This window comes from Bubalus kerabau, chromosome 17 (assembly GCF_029407905.1).
Source record: "Bubalus kerabau isolate K-KA32 ecotype Philippines breed swamp buffalo chromosome 17, PCC_UOA_SB_1v2, whole genome shotgun sequence".
Classification (NCBI taxonomy): Eukaryota; Metazoa; Chordata; class Mammalia; order Artiodactyla; family Bovidae; genus Bubalus; species Bubalus kerabau.
The window spans coordinates 65,489,014-65,501,776 of NC_073640.1; the positions used below are offsets into that span (position 1 = coordinate 65,489,014).

A 12,763-nucleotide genomic window follows, 5' to 3' on the forward strand; every position below is an offset into this window, starting at 1 on the left:
TAGCCTTCAATCTATAGGGAGAAGTCATCAAGATAAGCGTAGAGAGAGCCTCTCTAAGTACAGCTAAGGCAGGGCTTCTTAACCTTGTTACTATTGACGTTTGGAGATGGATAGTTCTTTGTTGTGAACACTGTAATGTGCGCTGTAGAATGTTTAGAGCATCCTTGACTTCTACCCATTAGATCAGCAGTCTCCAACATTTTTGCCCCCAGGGACCAGTTTCATGGAAGACAATATGTTGATTCAATAAATTTATATATTGCAGAAAGATTACCACCACAGCATTAGCTAGCACCTGCATCCCATACTTAACCTTTTTTTTTTTTTTGTAGTGAGAACATTTAGGATGTATTGCCTTAGCAACTTTCAATGCACAATACAGGATTATCAGCTATAATCATCATGCTGTACATTAAATCCCTAGAACTCATTAATCCCGTAGCTGGAAATATGTACCCTTTGAACAACAGGCAGAGATTCTGCATTTTAACAGGCTCCTGGGTGATGCCATGAGGTTGGTTTGTGGGTTTCACTTTGAAAAGTAAAATCAGTCTGTAATGAAAATTGTTTTCCAGATACCCACTGCTCAAAAATCAATAAAGAGGCCAGGTTGGTGGAAAGAAATATTTGCTTTATTTTGGATGTTGGCAATGGGGTGGAGAGGGTGGGATGTGGAATCCTGCCCAAAGTCCAACTACCCCCACCCCACTGACAACCAGTGGGCAAGAGCTTTTTTAGATGGGGGGAGGGGGCTGTCATGAAGAAACAGCACAGTCAGCTCTGACAGTTATCTTGAAATTAATTGGTCATCCATCAGTGGTCAGATCAGCATCATCTTGATTGTTTTCAGTGCTGTTTGTCTTTAGCTCCAGGATTGGATGGTTCCCATATCCTTAAGCGGAGAAGGCAATGGCACCCCACTCCAGTACTCTTGCCTGGAAAATCCCATGGATGGAGGAGCCTGGAGGGCTGCAGTCCATGGGGTCGCTGAGGGTTGGACACGACTGAGCGACTTCACTTTCACTTTTCACTTTCATGCATTGGAGAAGGAAATGGCAACCCACTCCAGTGTTCTTGCCTGGAGAATCCCAGGGATGGGGGAGCCTGGTGGGCTGCCGTCTATGGGGTTGCACAGAGTCGGACACGACTGAAGTGACTTAGCATTAGCATATCCTTAAGGCCAATTCTCAGAACTGTGGCAGCTGTTGTCATGGCTGCAGTCTGGTCATCATGCCCTTAACTTCTTTCACCTGGTGGGGGTTTTGGTCTCTACAGGACAACTCATAGGATATGGCTCAGAATACTGTCTATAGACCTGTAGAAGGAACTAAAGGTTCTTGACTTTGCTTAATGACTAAACTGGTATTATTTGGTCTCCTTTGACTGTCTTCCTTTGTGTCTGCATCTTACTTCTCTGACTAAACTTATTCCTTGGCTGAAGTTTCCCCACAGACAACAGACAGGTGGAGGATGGAGAGGGGAGGACCATAGGGTCCTGCTCCATTTCAAATCTGTGCTTAAAAAACATCAGATTAATGACAGAAATGGGAGAGATCTACAGGCTCCAGAAGACCAGGGATCAGATTAGTGGATGAGGATGGAAGACATGGAGCGGGCGGGACTGGGGTATGGCTGTCAAGGGATGTATTTAAGTCTTGATGCGAGTTTTGCCGGTTCTTATTACTAGAAGCACTAGAAGCACTAGAAGCACATTTGGATAACAGATATTAGATACAGACGACACTTCAGAAGGTAAGTCAGGGCCTCCCTGGTGGGTCTGTGGTGAAGAATCCACCTGCCAATGCAGGAGACATGACTTCAATCCCTGGTCTGAGAAGATTCCACATGCTGCAGAGCAGCTGAGCCCATGTGCTAGCACTACTGAGCCTGTGCTCTAGACCCACCCCATAAGCTGCAACTACTGAACCCACGTGCTGCAACTATAGAAGCTCAAATGCCCTAGAGTCCATACTCTGCAACAAGACAAGCCCTTGAAAGGAGATGCCCATGCATTGCAACAAAAAGTAGCCCCTGCTCCCTGTAACTAGAGAAAAGCCTGTGAAGCAAGGAAGACACTGCACAGCCAAAAATAAGCAAATAAATAAATGAAATTACTTTTTAAAAAAGGTAAGTCAGAGGAGAGAGAACTGAAGGAAAGGTATGTGAAGAAGTTGAACACAATTGACAAGGCTGGTGGAGACGGCTTAGTAGCTGTCATTTGAGGGCAAACCCAGTCAGAGGCAATGCCAAGTCTGAGTCTGAATTCCAGATCTTCCCTTTGTTAACTCATGATTCCTCTGATCCTTGAGAAACGGGCACTCTGATCCCTCTTGAAAGTGAAAGTGCAGTTGCTCAGTCATGTCCCAGTCTTTGCGATCCCATGGACTGTAGCCCACCAGGCTCCTCAGTCCATGGGATTCTCCAGGCAGGAATACTGGAGTGGGTTGCCATTTCCTTCTCCAGGGGATCTTCCCGATCCAGGGATTGAACCCAGCTCTCCCACACTGCAGGCAGACTCTTTAACCTCTGAGCCACCAGGGCAACCCTTAGGAGGATGATTATGTCACAGTATATAGGCTCCACCAAGAAACCTGATTTGGAGAAGGAAATGGCAACCTACTCCAGTATTCTTGCCTGGGAAATTCCATGGATGGAGGAGCCTGATGGGCTACAGTCCACGGGGTCGCAAAGAGTCGGACACGACTGAGCGACTTCACTTCACTTTCACTTAAGAAATCTGGTTGAGATTTCTGGAAATTTGGAAAGCTCATCATTTTATTGAGCATTGAGTAGATTTCAGGGCTTCTCCTAAACATCAGGTGTGATCTGATTCAGCCACTCAAATCTTTTGAAATGGTAATGGTTAGAGGTCTTGGTTTTACAGATAACCAAGCCAGATAGCCATTGTTTACAGTAAAGTCTATGCATATTAAGGGTTTGGTTTTTTTTTTTAATCCCTTTAATTGATTTTTTCCACTCCCTTAAAAATCTTTGAATGACATTTAATTATAGTATAGTCAAATGTTTCCATTTTTTTTCTTTAGTGGTTTGCTCATTTTATGTCTAATTTCAAAGTCCATCCCTACTCAGAGGTCATAAAGATATTCCCCAACAATGCCCTCTAATAGATTTAACATTTATTTTTATTTATTTATTTGGCTGCACAAGGTCTTAGTTGTAGCACTCAAGATCTTCATTGCATTATGTGGTATCTTCAGACACAGTGTTCAGGCTTCTGTAATGACACAAGAGCTTAGCTGCTCTGAAAGTATTGGACTTGTTACAGACTCCAAGCTCACTCTGCTCTAATGAACGAAAGGCAAATAAATCTGAGACGAGGTGCTGAGGCAAGAAAGAAACTTCTTTAGGAAAGCCAGTTGACAGAAAAGATGGAAGACTAATGACTCAAAATAACCATCTTATTGGGGTCTGGATGCCAGATTGTTTTATAGAACAGAGATAGAGGAAGGTGAGGAAGTAAGGTAAAAAAAAAAAAAAATGGAGAATGGAGAGGGAGAGACAGAGACAGTGAGAAAGTAAAGTAAAAGGGGCTGTAGTCTTGCAAAACAGCTCCAGGACAACGGGCCTTCAGTGGTAATCTCCTGCAGGCATTCACAGGTGGGCTGGTCAGATCATCTCCCTGTGAGCTGAACAAAGGACTTTAGTCCTCAACAGTCAGGTTGAAGGGAGGGGTTCTCTGAGGCTGGCCATTATGTATGATTATAGGTGGTTCTAGCAGTAAAGAAACATCTGCTGGATCATGGAAAAAGCAAGAGAGTTCCAGAAAAACATCTATTTCTGCTTTATTGACTATGTCAAAGCCTTTGACTGTGTGCATCACAATAAACTGTGGAAAATTCTGAAAGAGATGGGAATACCAGACCACCTGACCTGCCTCTTGAGAAATCTATATGCAGGTCAGGAAGCAACAGTTAGAGCTGGACATGGAACAACAGACTGGTTCCAAATAGGAAAAGGAGTACATCAAGGCTGTATATTGTCACCCTGCTTATTTAACTTATATGCAGACTACATCATGAGAAATGCTGGGCTGGAAGAAACACAAGCTGGAATCAATATTGCCAGGAGAAATATCAATAACCTCAGATATGCAGATGACACCACCCTTATGGCAGAAAGTGAAGAGGAACTCAAAAGCCTCTTGATGAAAGTGAAAGTGGAGACTGAAAAAGTTGGCTTAAAGCTCAACATTCAGAAAACAAAGATCATGGCATCTGGTCCCACCACTTCATGGGAAATAGATGGAGAAACAGTGGAAAGAGTGTCAGACTTTATTTTTCTGGGCTCCAAAATCACTGCAGATGGTGACTGCAGCCATGAAATTAAAAGACGCTTACTCCTTGGAAGGAAAATTATGTCCAACCTAGATAGCATATTGAAAAGCAGAGACATTACTTTGCCAACAAAGGTCTGTCTAGTCAAAGCTATGGTTTTTCCTGTGGTCATGTATGGATGTGAGAGTTGGACTGTGAAGAAGGCTGAGCGCCGAAGAATTGATGCTTTTGAACTGTGGTGTTGGAGAAGACTCTTGAGAGTGCCTTGGACTGCAAGGAGATCCAACCAGTCCATTCTGAAGGAGATGAGCCCTGGGATTTCTTTGGAAGGAATGATGGTAAAGCTGAAACTCCAGTACTTTGGCCACCTCATGCGAAGAGTTGACTCATTGGAAAAGACTCTGATGCTGGGAGGGATTAGGGGCAGGAGGAGAAGGGGATGACAGAGGATGAGATGGCTGGATGGCATCACTGACTCGATGGACGTGAGTCTGAGTGAACTCTGGGAGTTGGTGATGGACAGGGAGGCCTGGCATGCTGCAATTCATGGGGTCGCAAAGAGTCGAACACGACTGAGTGCCTGAGCTGAACTGAACTGAGCAGTAAAGAACCTGCCTGCCAATGCAGGAGACACAAGAGACTCGTGTTCAGTCCTTTGGTCAGGAATATTCCCTAGAGAGGACATGGCAACCTAATCCAGCATTATTGCCTGGAGAATCCCCATGGACAGAGGAGCCTGGCGGGCTACAGCAGTCCATGGGGTCACAAAGAGTCCGACACGACTGTAGAGACTTAGCACGCATGCATAATAACAACAGCAATGAAAAGCAAGTCAAAGAAACAGTTCCAACATGGAGTCAGAATTGGCTCTTCCTTGCAACAATCTTAGTTCACCGACCAGGGATCAAACCCATGTCCCCTGCATTGCAAAGCAGATTCTTAACCACTGGGCTACCAGGGAAGTTCCAGCAAAGCCTTTTTAAAGACAAGGAGAGAGGGGACTCCCAGGTTAGCTTATGTACAATTTTCTGGTTAATGGTGGAGTAACAGGACTTCCTGGGTGGCTCAGCGGTAAAGAATCCACTACCAATACAGCAGATGCAGGCTTGATCCCTGGGTTGGAAAGATCCCCTGAAGAAGGAAATGGCAACCCACTCCAGTATTCTTGCCTGGGAAATCTCCTGAATAGAGGAGCCTGGCAGGCTACAGTCCATGGGATTGCAGAGAGTTGGACCTGACTTAGTGACTAAACAAGAGGGTGATGTCACAGGGATTAACATTATCCATCCTTAGGCATCAGTAGGTCTGGGGGCTACAGGCTCATGGTCATCAAGTAGTTAAAATCTTCCATTTGAGTGGGAGGGTTCTACCTTCTGTACAACAACTCAGGAAATGTGCAGTGATATTATTATCTTGGTGCTTCAGAGAAGAGCTAAAGGAGAGGATATGGGGGAGAGTCTCTTCAGGCAAGCCCCATAGAGCCCACCTTGGTTACGTTAGCAGTATTTAATTCAGTGTGTATATATATTTTAACTATTTTATTTTATTGGCTGTACCATGTGGCATGTGGGATCTTAGTTCCCAAAAAGGCATTGAACCTGTGGCCCCTGCATTGGAAGTGTGGAGTCTTAACACCAAACCATCAGTGTTAGTCCCTAATATAGTGTATATTTTAATACTCTGTGTATGTGTGGTTCCATTGAAGTGTGATGTCCATGAAAACAGTATTATTATTATTAGACTTTTATTAGAGTAGGTTTAGCTTCACAGAAAAAATTGAACAGAGGGACAGAGGTCTCTCTCAAACCTCCTGTGCCCACACAGGCATTGCTCCTCCCTGTAGCAAGATCCCACACTGAGTGGTACATATATTCAGTTCAGTTGCTCAGTCGTGTCCAACTCTTTGCGACCCCATGAATCACAGCATGCCAGTCCTCCCTGTCCATCACCAACTCCCAGAGTTCACTCAAACTCATGTCCATCCAGCCATCTCATCCTCTGTTGTCCCCTTCTCCTCCTGCCCCCAATCCCTCCCAATATCAGGGTCTTTTCCAATGAGTCAATTCTTCGCATGAGGTGGCCAAAGTACTGGAGTTTCAGCTTCAGCTTCGGTCCTTCTAATGAACACCCAGGTCTGATCTCCTTTAGGATGGACTGGTTGGATCTCCTTGCAGTCCAAGGGACTCTCAAGAGTCTTCTCCAACACCACAGTTCAAAAGCATCAATTCTTCGGCCCTCAGCTTTCTTCACCGTCCAACTCTCACATCCATACAGGACCACTGGAATTACTGTTGATGAACCTATATCAATAGGTCACAATCATCCAAAATCGATAGGGTTCATTCTATGGGTTTAGGAGAGCAGTGATCTTGTTTTCCCACTTCATTGCTGGTGTTCCTAAAAGAATACCTGAATTTGAGAAAAGTTATTAGTAAAAATGGGATGAATGACAAGGACAAAATGACGTACATTGGATTGAGTTGTTTGTATTCCCTACTCGCAAAAGAAAAAAAAGAAAGAAAAGAATCCAAACTGGGGATTCAAGGAATCTATATTTAAATGACCCTTTCCTGTGGTGGGACTTACCTTGTGGCTCAGTTGGTAAAGAATCTGCTTGCAATGCGGGAGACGTGGGTTCGCTCCCTGGGTTGGGAAGATCCCCTGGGGAAGAGAAAGGCTGCCCACTCCAATATTCTGGCCTAGAGAATTCCATGGGCTGTATAGTCCATGGGTCCGCAAAGAGTTGGGCCTGACTGAGTGACTTTTACTTTCACTTTTCCTGTGGTGGGTATTTAGATAGCAACAGTGACAAAAGAGGAGGCTTTAGAGAAACCAGTAAGAAAGTCATTGTCAACTACAAATTGGCACTTACCAAGAGCACTGCCAATGACTGAACAAAAAAGGCATTTGCCATCTGCCCCTTCGGAGAGTGAACACAATGCTGCTATAGCTGTTGACCTTCAACAATCCCTGAGGGAATTCAGGGTGGAGTGAGGCACTCCGTGCCCCAGGGAATCTGGTGGGACAGGTCTTTAGATAGATGTTTTTAAGAACAGATTTTATGATCTCAAGGGCTTCCCTTGCAGCTCAGTTGGTAAAGAACCTGCCTGCAGTGCAGGAGACATGGGTTCGATCCCTGGGTCTGGAAGATCCCCTGGAGAAGGAAACAGCAACCCACTCCAGTATCCTTGCTTGGAAAATCTCATGGATAGAGGATCCTGGTGGGATGCAGTCCATGGGGTCCCAAAGAGTTGGGCACAACTGAACTACTCACACTTACTTTATGATCTCAATCCTTGCATCTCCTCATATCTAAGGAAGCACTAAATCCCTTCATGGTGACATCAGATATTCATGACTAACAAAATCCTCTTGTAAAATGAGTGCTAAGCTGGGAGGACCCTAGGCCCGAAGGGTGGTGGCCAAGAGGAGTTAATCCACGTCCGAGGTCAGGGGCAGCGGCCGAGAGTGCCAGGCTGCGACGGTGCAGGAAAGGCTGAGAAGCGCTACCTAAGTCTGAGGTCAGGGGCGGCGGCCAGGAGGACCAAACCCACGACCAAGGAGCGGTGGCTCACGGGCGCAGGAGGGCCTAGAGGAGCTATCCCACGTTGAAGGTCAGGAAGGGCAGCAGTGAGGATATACCCCTGTCCAAGGTAAGGAGCAATGACTGCGCTTTGCTGGAGCAGCCGTGAAGAGATACCCCACGTCCAAGGTAAGAGAAACCCAAGTAAGACGGTAGGTGTTACAAGAGGGCATCAGAGGGCAAACACACTGAAACCATACTCACAGGAAACTAGTCAATCTAATCACACTAGGACCACAGCCTTGTCTAACTCAATGAAACTAGGCCATGCCCATGGGGCACCCAAGATGGGCGGGTCATGGTGGAGAGATCTGACAGAATGTGGTCCACTGGAGAAGGGAACAGCAAACCACTTCAGTATTCTTGCCTTGAGAACCCCATGAACAGTGTGAAAAGGCAAAATGATAGGATACTGAAAGAGAAACTCCCCAGGTTAGTACGTGCTCAATATGCTACTGGAGATCAGTGGAGAAATAACTCCAGAAAGAATGAAGGGATGGAGCCAAAGGAAAAAGAATACCCAGCTGTGGATGTGACTGGTGATAGAAGCAAGGTCCGATGCTGTAAAGAGCAATATTGCATAAGAACCTTGAATATCAGGTCCATGAATCAAGGCAAATTGGAAGTGGTCAAACAAGAGATGGCAAGAGTGAATTGTCGACATTCTAGGAATCAGCAAACTGAAATGGACTGGAATGGGTGAATTTAACTCAGATGACCATTATATCTACTACTACGGGCAGGAATCCCTCAGAAGAAATGGAGTAGCCATCATGGTCAACAAAAGAGTCTGAAATCAAGTACTTGGATGCAATCTCAAAAACGACAGAATGATCTCTGTTCGTTTCCAAGGCAAATCATTCAATATCACAGTAATCCAAGTCTATGCCCAAGCAGTAACGCTGAAGAAGCTGAAGTTGAACGGTTCTATGAAGACCTACAAGGCCTTTTAGAACTAACACCCAAAAAAGATGTCCTTTTCATTATAGGGAACTGGAATGCAAAAGTAGGAAGTCAAGAAACACCTGGAGTAACAGGCAAATTAGGCCTTGGAATATGGAATGAAGCAGGGCAAAGACTAATAGAGTTTCACCAAGAAAAGGCACTGGTCATAACAAACACCCTCTTCCAACCACACAAGAGAAGACTCTACACATGGACATCACCAGATGGTCAACACCGAAATCAGATTGATTATATTCTTTGCAGCCAAAGATGGAGAAGCTCTATATAGTCAGCAAAAACAAGACCAGGAGCTGACTGTGGCTCAGATCATGAACTCCTTATTGCCAAATTAAGACTTAAATTGAAGAAAGTAGGGAAAACCGCTAGACCATTCAGGTATGACCTAAATCAAATCCCTTATGATTATACAGTGGAAGTGAGAAATAGATTTAAGGGCCTAGATCTGAGAGATAGAGTGCCTGATGAACTATGGAATGAGGTTCATGACACTGTACAGGAGACAGGGATCAAGACCATCCCCATGGAAAAGAAATGCAAAAAAAGCAAAATGGCTGTCTGGGGAGGCCTTACAAATAGCTGTGAAAAGAAGAGAAGTGAAAAGCAAAGGAGAAAAGGAAAGATATAAGCATCTGAATGCAGAGTTCCAAAGAATAGCAAGAAGAGATAAGAAAGCCTTCCTCAGCGATCAATGCAAAGAAATAGAGGAAAACAACAGAATGGAAAAGACTAGAGATCTCTTCAAGAAAATCAGAGATACCAAAGGAATATTTCATGCAAAGATGGGCTCGATAAAGGACAGAAATGGTATGGACCTAACAGAAGCAGAAGATATTAAGAAGAGATGGCAAGAATACTCAGAAGAACTGTACAGAAAAGATCTTCATGACCCAGATAATCACTATGGTGTGATCACTGACCAAAGCCAGACATCCTGGAATGTGAAGTCAAGTGGGCCTTAGAAAGCATCACTATGAACAAAGCTAGTGGAGGTGATGGAATTCCAGTGGAGCTATTCCAAATCCTGAAAGATGATGCTGTGAAAGTGCTGCACTCAATATGCCAGCAAATTTGGAAAAATTAGCAGTGGCCACAGGACTGGAAAAAGTCAATTTTCATTCCAATCCCAAAGAAAGGCAATACCAAAGAATGCTTAAACTACCACACAAATGCACTCATCTCACATACTAGTAAAGTAATGCTCAAAATTCTCCAAGCCAGGCTTCAGCAATATGTGAACCTTCAATTTCCAGATGTTCAAGCTGGTGTTAGGAAAGGCAGAGGAACCAGAGATCAAATTGTAAACATCTGCTGGATCATGGAAAAAGCAAGAGAGTTCCAGAAAAACATCTATTTCTGTTTTATTGACTATGCCAAAGCGTTTGACTGTGTAGATCACAATAAACTGTGGAAAATTCTGAAAGAGATGGGAATACCAGAACACCTGATCTGACTCTTGAGAAATTTGTATGCAGCTCAGGAAGCAACAGTTAGAACTGGACATGGAACAACAGACTGGTTCCAAATAGGAAAAGGAGTACGTCAAGGCTGGATATTGTCACCCTATTTATTTAACTTATATGCAGACTACATCATGAGAAATGCAGGACTGGAAGAAACACAAGCTGGAATCAAGATTGCTGGGAGAAATATCAATAACCTCAGATATGCAGATGACACCACCCTTATGGCAGAAAGTGAAGAGGAACTCAAAAGCCTCTTGATGAAAGTGAAAGTGGAGACTGAAAAAGTTGGCTTAAAGCTCAACATTCAGAAAACGAAGATCATGCAATCCAGTGCCATCACTTCATGGGAAATAGATGGGGAAACAGTGGAAAGAGTGTCAGACTTTATTTTTATGGGCTCCAAAATCACTGCAGATGGTGACTGCAGCCATGAAATTAAAAGATGCTTACTCCTTGGAAGGAAAGTTATGACCAACCTAGATAGCATATCGAAAAGCAGAGACATTACTTTGCCAACAAAGGTCCGTCTAGTCAAGGCTATGGTTTTTCCTGTGGTCATGTATGGATGTGAGAGTTGAACTGTGAAGAAGGCTGAGCACCGAAGAATTGATGCTTTTGAACTGTGGTGTTGGAGAAGACTCTTGAGAGTCCCTTGGACTGCAAGGAGATCCAACCAGTCCATTCTGGAGGAGATGAGCCCTGGGATTTCTTTGGAAGGAATGATGGTAAAGCTGAAATTCCAGTACTTTGGCCACCTCATGTGAAGAGTTGACTCGTTGGCAATCACTCTGATGCTGGGAGGGATTGGGGGCAGGATTAGAAGGGGATGACAGAGGATGAGATGGCTGGATGGCATCACTGACTCGATGGACGTGAGTCTGAGTGAACTCTGGGAGTTGGTGATGGACAGGGAGGCCTGGCGTGCTCCTATTCATGGGGTGGCAAAGAGTCAGACATGACTGAGCGACTGATGTGATCTGATCTGTGTATTCTTGCCACCTCTTCTTAATATCTTCTGCTTCTGTTAGGTCCATACCATTTCTGTCCTTTATCGAGCCCATCTTTGTGTGAAATATTCCTTTGGTATCTCTGATTTTCTTGAAGAGATCTCTAGTCTTTTCCATTCTGTTGTTTTCCTCTATTTCTTTGCATTGATCGCTGAGGAAGGCTTTCTTATCTCTTCTTGCTATTCTTTGGAACTCTGCATTCAGATGCTTATATCTTTCCTTTTCTCCTTTGCTTTTCACTTCTCTTCTTTTCACAGCTATTTGTAAGGCCTCCCCAGACAGCCATTTTGCTTTTTTTGCATTTCTTTTCCATGGGGATGGTCTTGATCCCTGTCTCCTGTACAGTGTCATGAACCTCATTCCATAGTTCATCAGGCACTCTATCTCTCAGATCTAGGCCCTTAAATCTATTTCTCACTTCCACTGTATAATCATAAGGGATTTGATTTAGGTCATACCTGAATGGTCTAGCGGTTTTCCCTACTTTCTTCAATTTAAGTCTTAATTTGGCAATAAGGAGTTCATGATCTGAGCCACAGTCAGCTCCTGGTCTTGTTTTTGCTGACTATATAGAGCTTCTCCATCTTTGGCTGCAAAGAATATAATCAATCTGATTTCGGTGTTGACCATCTGGTGATGTCCATGTGTAGAGTCTTCTCTTGTGTGGTTGGAAGAGGGTGTTTGTTATGACCAGTGCCTTTTCTTGGTGAAACTCTATTAGTCTTTGCCCTGCTTCATTCCATATTCCAAGGCCTAATTTGCCTGTTACTCCAGGTGTTTCTTGACTTCCTACTTTTGCATTCCAGTTCCCTATAATGAAAAGGACATCTTTTTTGGGTGTTAGTTCTAAAAGGCCTTGTAGGTCTTCATAGAACCGTTCAACTTCAGCTTCTTCAGCGTTACTGCTTGGGCATAGACTTGGATTACTGTGATATTGAATGATTTGCCTTGGAAACGAACAGAGATCATTCTGTCGTTTTTGAGATTGCATCCAAGTACTTGATTTCAGACTCTTTTGTTGACCATGATGGCTACTCCATTTCTTCTGAGGGATTCCTGCCCGTAGTAGTAGATATAATGGTCATCTGAGTTAAATTCACCCATTCCAGTCCATTTCAGTTTGCTGATTCCTAGAATGTCGACAATTCACTCTTGCCATCTCTTGTTTGACCACTTCCAATTTGCCTTGATTCATGGACCTGATATTCAAGGTTCTTATGCAATATTGCTCTTTACAGCATCGGACCTTGCTTCTATCACCAGTCACATCCACAGCTGGGTATTCTTTTTCCTTTGGCTCCATCCCTTCATTCTTTCTGGAGTTATTTCTCCACTGATCTCCAGTAGCATATTGAGCACGTACTAACCTGGGGAGTTTCTCTTTCAGTATCCTATCATTTTGCCTTTTCACACTGTTCATGGGGTTCTCAAGGCAAGAATACTGAAGTG

General features: G+C 44.1%; 1 long non-coding RNA gene across 1 annotated transcript; it reads right to left on the reverse strand.

Moving 5' to 3' along the window:
* Positions 1 to 5,424: 5,424 nt before the first annotated feature.
* LOC129631089 (uncharacterized) lies at positions 5,425 to 7,572 on the reverse strand. Its single transcript, XR_008703882.1, has 2 exons — positions 6,882 to 7,572; positions 5,425 to 6,704 (listed from the first exon to the last, which is right to left on the reverse strand). It is a non-coding gene; the product is annotated as an uncharacterized LOC129631089 (long non-coding RNA).
* Between the last annotated feature and the right edge of the window lie 5,191 nt (positions 7,573 to 12,763).